The sequence below is a fragment of the Chinchilla lanigera genome, unplaced genomic scaffold (assembly GCF_000276665.1).
Source record: "Chinchilla lanigera isolate Chin_1 unplaced genomic scaffold, ChiLan1.0 scaffold00049, whole genome shotgun sequence".
NCBI classification, from domain to species: domain Eukaryota; kingdom Metazoa; phylum Chordata; class Mammalia; order Rodentia; family Chinchillidae; genus Chinchilla; species Chinchilla lanigera.
In genome coordinates this window covers 8,059,361-8,067,172 of record NW_004955450.1, presented here as the reverse complement: position 1 = coordinate 8,067,172, position 7,812 = coordinate 8,059,361, and positions in this window count along the sequence as shown.

Here is a 7,812-nt window from a genome sequence, read left to right as displayed (position 1 = left end):
CCCTGCCTCTGGCTGCCATGGAGTGAGCAGCCGTATGCCACCGCACGCTCTCTGCTGTGGTGTCCGGGATCAGTACCAACCCGGAAGTCACTGGATCAAGTGAGCACAGCGGGGAGCCTCTGAGGGTGTGAGCCAGAGTCAGTCTTTTCTTTTTTTTTTTTTTTTTTTTTTTTTGAAACAGGGTCTTGCTGTGCAGTTCAGGCTGGCTTTGAGCTCACTTTGTAGCCCAGGCTGGCCTCACACTCGCAACGATCCTCCTGCCTCAGCCTCCCAAGTGTTGGGATTGCAGGCGTGTGCCACCACGCCTGGCTAAGTCTTTCCTTCTTAAATTGTTTTTCTCAGATATCTTGTCACAGGGATGGGAAGGGAATGCAGAAGGGCGTAGAGTAGATCTGGGCAGGGAATGTGTATATTGCCGGGGAGCAGGGGGCACTGGGTAGCATATGTTCTGACACCTGAATAGGAGACCCTCCTCAGGACACATGCCATCAGCTACTCCAACACAACCCCGGGCAGGTCCCAAAAGCCTCCAGCGCACCCAGGGCTCTGGCAACCGTGTCCTTGAGGTTGTTCCCGGCAAGCAGAACCCGGATGTGATTTCGGTGCAGGAAGCTGACTGAAAACTAACTGCATGGTACCTAGCCTTGCGCTGTGGGAACTCTGTGAGGAAGGGTGGGCACCTGGGGCGAGTGGACTCAGAGCAAGAATTCAGCCCTGTGTCTCCCACGCGGTCCCAGAAGAAGGTAGGAGCGCTCTGAGTCGCCTGTGAGCTGCCCCCGAAGCTGGATGCATCACACTGTCGCAGCTCCCTGGCACCTGCCTTGACCGCGGTCCCATCCCAGAGCTGTGATTTCAGACCCCAGTAGCCTTTCCTTTAGCCTCTGACTTCCTGCGCAGCTTGTTTGCAGTGAGGAATGTGCTGATTAGCCCATCAAAGGTTCTGATTCTTTTGACAGTGTTCGCTCATTGTAAATCAACCAATTGGCCTCTGGTGTATCTGAGGAATGTGGGAATTCTGAATCGGCGCCCTCTCTAAATCTCCCCATCCGCCTTCACCTTCTTCTCCAGGGTCCTGTCACCCTAGATGAACAGTCCTGTGTCTGCAGCTCTGGGGAGGAGGAGCGGACGCTGAGGAGGGTCTAGCTTTTGTGGACCTCCTCACCGCCCAGCCTCACAGACCACACCTTTACCTGTGCAGCTCCAGGGGCTGCTCCGATCCACAGCCCGGGTGCCTTTCCATCCTTCTTTCTGTTAGAATTTTTTTTTTTTTTTTGTCATTTTGAAACAGGGTCTCACTGTGCAGTTCAGGCTGGCCTTGAGCTCCCTTTGCAGCCCAGGCTGGCCTCGAATTTGCAGTGATCCTCCTGCCTCAGCCTCCAGAGTGCTGGGATTACAGGTGTGAGCCACCATGCCCGGCTCTATTAGACTTCAGAAACCAAGGCCACTTGGCATCCTTGTATTTGTTTCCGTCCAGGACCTTTGTATATGCTGGTGATGCACCTTGAATCCTTTGTCACACTGGGAAGCAGCATGGTGAATGGGTGGCTGCTAGGCGTCAGGGATTGAGGCGTGGACCCATGGGTGCTGTGCAGAGGTGCGGAGTGCCCTCTGCAGCTCTTCCACCCACACTCAGTTCTCCTCATCTTCACTCCTGCTTCCTGGGATTGTCTCCCTGGCAGCGCTCAGGTCCTGGCTCTGGCTCTGCTTTCAGGAGGATCCAAAATAAGTCGCTGGTCAAACTGATCATCTTTTCTTCCCAGAAAAGATCCAGGTGTTTACTCCAACATATGTGCATTCCTGCTTTGCAGATGGGAACTTGGAGGCTCAGGATAAAGGAAGAAGCCTTAATCTGCAAGACAGGAAGTGATAGGCTTGGCAAGGTGGTGCACACCTCTAATCCCAGCACTCAGGAGGCTGAGGCAGGAGGATCGCCACAAGTCTGAGGCCAGGCTGGGCTACATAGTGAGACCTTGTCTCAGAAAAAATAAAAGAAAAAAAAAGACAGGAAGTGACACTGTTGAGCTGGGTAGACACCAGTCTACATTACCGTGCTCAGTAATGAGTCCACAGCATCTGTGGGCCCAGGAGGCAAGTGCAAGGTCCTGACTTCGATTCCCCATACCAAAAACAAAAACAAAAACAAAAAAATCCAGCCAGGCGTGGTGGCACATGCCTGTAATCCCAACACTCGGGAGGCTGAGGCAGGGCATTGTTGCAAATTCAAGACCAGCATGGTGAGCTTAAGGTCAGCCTGAACTGCATGGCAAGACCCTGTCTTAAAAAGACAAAAACAAAACAAAACAAAACAAAAAACCAACCACGGTTTGGACGCCTACGGAGGATCCATGTGATTGGAGGCCTGGTGCTCCGGGTGCAGTGGTGGGAGTGGAGAGGGCTTGTAAGAAGGAGGGCCTAGTGGGAGGTCCTTTGGTCACTGAGCAGCTCTTATGGGAGCCTAGGGGCCCACAGATTCACAATGGCCAGTTTTGCATAGTTCCCTAAGGGATGGACTGAGGCTTGGGACTTGGGGTATTGCCCTTTTGAGATTTCCCACTATCCCCATAGGGGTGGGCCTTCCTCTCCCACCTACTAAAGCTAAGACTAAGGCTACTGAGACTAAAGACTTTCCAGGCAAGATCCTCATTCGCTTAACATCATCACCACCCTGTGCGTCATCCCACAATCCCCTCCTCCATCAATAAGTGGATCCTCGCTGTGCCGCCATTTTGTCTCGCTCTGTTTATCCTTCTTTTTTCTGCCGTGACCCATAACATCTGGCAGATTGGGGCTCACCGCAGGGGTCTCCCATGGGTTATCTCCCAGGAGCAGGCTGTCCTAAGAGGAGCAAGCCGGGCCCTCCCTCCCTCTGCTTCCTGGGTCACCATGCCCTCTGCCCTTTGCTTGTGCCCCACCATCTGCCGTCTACCATTCATGAGGGGGCTGGCGCTTGTGCCACGCCATCTGGACTTTCAGCCTCCAGAACTGGGGGTATCAACAAGCTGACCAATGCGCTAAGGCGTAAGATTTTTGCCTTGTAGGGTTGCATCTTGGAGAGCCACCGATCATTGTAAGATCTAAGTGATTTCACAGCCGGGCGTGGTGGCAAACGCCTGTAATCCCAGCACTCGGGAGGCTGAAGCAGGAGGATCGTTGTGAGTTCGAGGCCAGCCTGGGCTACAAAGTGAGCTCAAGGACAGCGTGAACTGCATAGTGAGACCCTGTCTCAAAAAAAAAAGTGGTTTCACCTCCCCAAAACTCATTTTCAGCCCCTTGGGTTGATAAGAACGGATGCTTTAGTCCAACATCACCCTTCCTCAGGCGAGAAGGACACCGAGGTAGAGAAGTGGTCCCTCCTGCCGGAGTAGAGACAGATCCAGGCACTGTGGCCCAGAGACCAGGTTCAGCCCCCGAGAACCTCGCCCACCAGCCGGTGCGCACAGGGCCGGGCTCAGGCAGCCCCGGTGGCCCGGTCCCCCGCTTTGCCATGGGCTGCACCCCGAGCATCACGCTGTGCGCCGGTGCTTCCCCAACCCAGTTTCCGCCGGGGCATATAAAAGCAGAGAGCTAATCATACGACAGTAATTCCCTGGGAATTATATGTTTATTGGTGTCCCACTAGCAGAAACTACTATTTTTGAACTCTTCATTGTTCTGTTCAGTGACCGGAGTCACACTGTCTGTACTCCGAATGTCCCCCCGGGCTCCTGATGAGCTGACTTTTCAGACCGGCCGCTGCCGCAGCCCTGAGGCCGAGGAGGAGGTTTGATTCAGTCCGCACTGCAGGCGCCGGAAGTTGCCCTCACCCGCGCGCCCAGGCTGCTGTCTTCCTCGGTAATAAAGCCCAGCACCTTCTGGTCTAAACGAAGCACACTGCTAAATGGCCTTGGATGCTGGGAATAGTATCCAATGGGAAGGGGACTCATCCGCCACCAGATATATTTATACACCCTTCAATTACGTGCCTTGGTTAATTGTCCCTTTTCTACCAGCTCTTCTTACGACAGAGAAATCCTGAGCCTCGCCTGTAATTATCATCGGGAAATATTTCTGCGAGCTTTTAAAAGGGAAGCCTAAACTGGGTCAAAATATGGAAGGTGGTAGGTCAGGGAGCAAGGGCCAGTGCTGGTATCACCCTGATGTGCTGGTTTCCCCAGGCTTGGAGCACCTCCTGCGATCTGAGGACCCTGGCTAGGAATTCCACCATGCTGTCCCTACTGTTACAATCGGTATATATATATATATATATATATATATATATATATATATATATACCAAGTCCCCAGAGGAATGTAACTATTATATATCACAAACATGGAAACATACACTAACCAAAAAAAAAAAAAAAAAAAAATTGATAGATAATATCTGCAGAGGGGTTTACAGTTTATTTATTTATTTATTTATTTTAGCCATTTTAGGGGCTGGGGATTTAGCTCAGCGGCACAGCGCTTGCCTGGCAAGCACAAGGTCGTGAGTTTGATTCCCGGTACCAGAAAAAAAAAAACCTCTATTTTAGCCATTTTGAGACAGGTTTTCACTTCTCCATTCAGGCCAGCCTTGAACTCACTTTGTAGTCCAGCCCGGCCTCGAACTTGCAGCGATCCTCCTGCCTCAGCCTCCAGAGTTCTGGGATTACAGGGGTGCGTCACCACGCCCAGCTCTTACAGTTTGTAAGGTGTACAAAATACCTCATTTATTTATAGTTTGTAAAAAGACTTCATTTATCTTCTCAAATGCAGAGAGCAAATGAGGTGAACTGGCCCCCATGCATACTTTGCTGTTAAAATGCATGTCCTTACCCTTTCTGAGGGGCTGGAGGACACACTGTTTCCAGCTGATATCCTCCCCACCCTGGGGGCAGAGGCAAAGAGCCAGCTCCCAGCCAGCTCTGCAGGTGTCTCATTCCCAGGAGGTCTCAGTGTTAGCAAAACGCCTGGCGCATGGTAGGGTGCAGGAAATGTTCCTGCATCTAGATTAGGGGTTTAAGTGACTGTGATTAATTTATAGCCCCTCTTCCTGCTAGGTACATTCTTCACCCCCTGGCTTTACTGATGCTACCTGCCTAGAACATCCTCCTGCTTACTTGAAAGCCTCCATCAGCTTTGCCATGAATTCTAACTTGGGATCTTCTCAGGGCCACTGATCCACAGGATTCCCCCCTTCTTTGAATGCCTGCAACTCCCCTCACCCAAATCTCCAGCTCCACTCATAGAGCCTTGACATGAGATTGGAGGCCAGCGAATGACCGGCCCAGCGACCTCACTTAAGAAGCAGCGCTAAAGAGGCAAACAGCCCTGCCCGTGCCCCACATAGCCCAGTGAGTCAGCGGTAAGGTTGAAACCAGCATCCATTTTTTTTTTTCCAGGTGCTGGAGCTCAAACCCAGGGGCACTCCACCACTACACCACATCCTCAGCCCTTTTTTTTAAATTTTGAGACAGGGCCTTGCTAAGTTGCCCAGGCTGGCCTGGAATTTGCAATCCTCCTGCCTCAGCTTCCCGAGTAGCTGGGATTACAGGTGTGCACCCCCGCTGCCAGTCAGAATCCAAGGCTTTTCATGAACCATGCACCATGCTTCCATGGCTTCAAAGAGGGAATCAGCCTGGATTGAGCTGTGGGAGCTGCACAGAACAGTGGGTTACAGGGCTTTCTGCTTGTGGGGCAGTGGCCAGATGTGGTGGGAATGCATGTCTGTCCAGCTGCAGAAGAGAGGAGCGTATGGGATGAAAACGGCCCCCGCAGCACCACCTGGGACCTCCAGTTAACCTGACTCACATTCTCCACTGCAGGAGTTGCTGTGTCCGGTTGTTGCCTGTCCCTTCACCCTCCCGGCGCCCACACAACTGACTGCCTTTTGCACCTCCCTTTTGCCCTGAAAAGAGCACAGTGTGAAGGTCAGACCCAGGTCTAGTTGGACACCTCCCTCCTGTCAGGCTTGCTGACTACAATGTTTCTTATCCTTCCCTACCTCAGAGTCAGTTTCCAGGCTCTGTGTATTTATACAACTAAAAGAGCAACATTTAGGAGACAAATAGTTCAGTAAAGAGGTTTTAAAATGCCAACAAGGCAACCCACTTTCCTGACCCCCTACTGTTCCTCTCAGACAGAAGCTTGCTTTCTCTCAATAAATTCTTCCTATGCTTTTTTTTTTTTTTTTTTTGGTCTTTTTTTTTTGAGACAGGGATCTTACTATGCAGTTCAAGCTAGTTTTGAACTCACTTTGTAGCCCAGGCTGTCCTGGAACTCGCAAGGATCCTCCTGCCTCAGCTTCCCGGTGCAGGGATTACAGGTCTGCGCCACCATGCCCAGTTCCTTCTACTCTTAAAAAAAGAATGCCAAGGCCAGGGATATAGCTCCGTGGCATAAGTGCTTACCTGGCAAGCCTGAGGTCATGAGTTCAATTCCTGGTACCAAAAAAATAAAAATAAAAAAATAAAAAAAGAATGCCAACAGGGCCAAGGAAGAGAACCAAGCCCATCTACTTCTTCTGGTGGTACTAGGGACCAGAACCAGCGGTGCTCTACCAATGAACTTCAACAACCCCAGCCCTGTTTATATTTTTAAAACATTTCACCAAGGTAGGTCTTGAACTTGTGATCCTCCTGCCTCTGCCTCCCAAGTACTGGGATTCCAGGAACGCGCCGCTGCCCTGCTAAACGTCTGTTTTAAAGCAAAAGGAGGTTTAAAAGGGAAGGATCAAACACATGCTGCTGATAATGTGGCATGTTAACTCCACTGAGAGAGAAGCAGACTTACAAATGTAGAGACAATCACAAAACACTTCTCAGGGGCTGGGGATTTAGCTCAGCGGCAAAGCGCCTGCCTGGCAAGCGCAAGGTCCTGAGTTCGGTTCCCGGTACCGGAGAAAAAAACCAAAAAAAAAAAAAAGAAAACGCTTCTCTTCTTCCTTGTGCATTTGGAAGAGCTTACAACCACCGAAGCCGACAGCGGCAACACAGATGCCACGAATGGGTGAATCCGGGGGTAGCGGGTGGGGGTGGGGTAGTGGTGAGTGCAGCTAGTAGGGAATGCTTGCCTTACCTACAGGAGCTCAGATTCCCAGACAGTTTTTAAAACCAGCACAGGCTACATAAAAGATGCTCGCAGGCTTCCAGTGGCTTTAAAGCTTTAGAATAACACTTCAGCTGGTTAGAGATGTGTGTATGTCTGATGGAGACCTTAGCCACCAAGACGGCCTGTGCTAGTGTTGCCTAGAATTAGAGAGGCCCTGGGTACAACATCTAGTCATGAAAAAAGTCACCCACCGGCTGATAAGGAAAATAAAGACGCATACCTGATATTCTCAGGGGGTGTGGAGTACGATGCCACCACCCACTGTGGTCCGTCTTGCTGTCTGTCTGGGTGTCATTCCAGAGTGACAACTCCCACTTCCAGGATCGTTCTCCTAGCCGGGCATGGTGGCACACGCCTGTAATCCCAGCACTCCAGAGGCTGAGGCAGGAGGATCAGTGCAAACTCAAGGCCAGCCTGAACTAAGTATCGAAACTCTGTCTCAAAAAACAGACAAACAAACAAAAAACACCAAACAAACAGAAAAGAATTGTTCCCTCTTAGTCTCCGTGGTGAGACCAAGCGTGACCTTTGAAGGTGGGCCTTCCTGTAGGCTGGGGGCAGATTTGCCAGGCAGAGTGGAAAGATTTGCAAGGCAGACCTGCAAGGAGGAAGTAGGAAGGGAGAAGTTTTTCAGAGGAGCAGGAAGGGATGGGGTTCGGGAGGCTGGGTCCAGGCAGGACTGAGCATGCAGGGTGATAGCCCTAGAGAGGGTGTAGTCTTGATGTGTGCTCTCCAACTA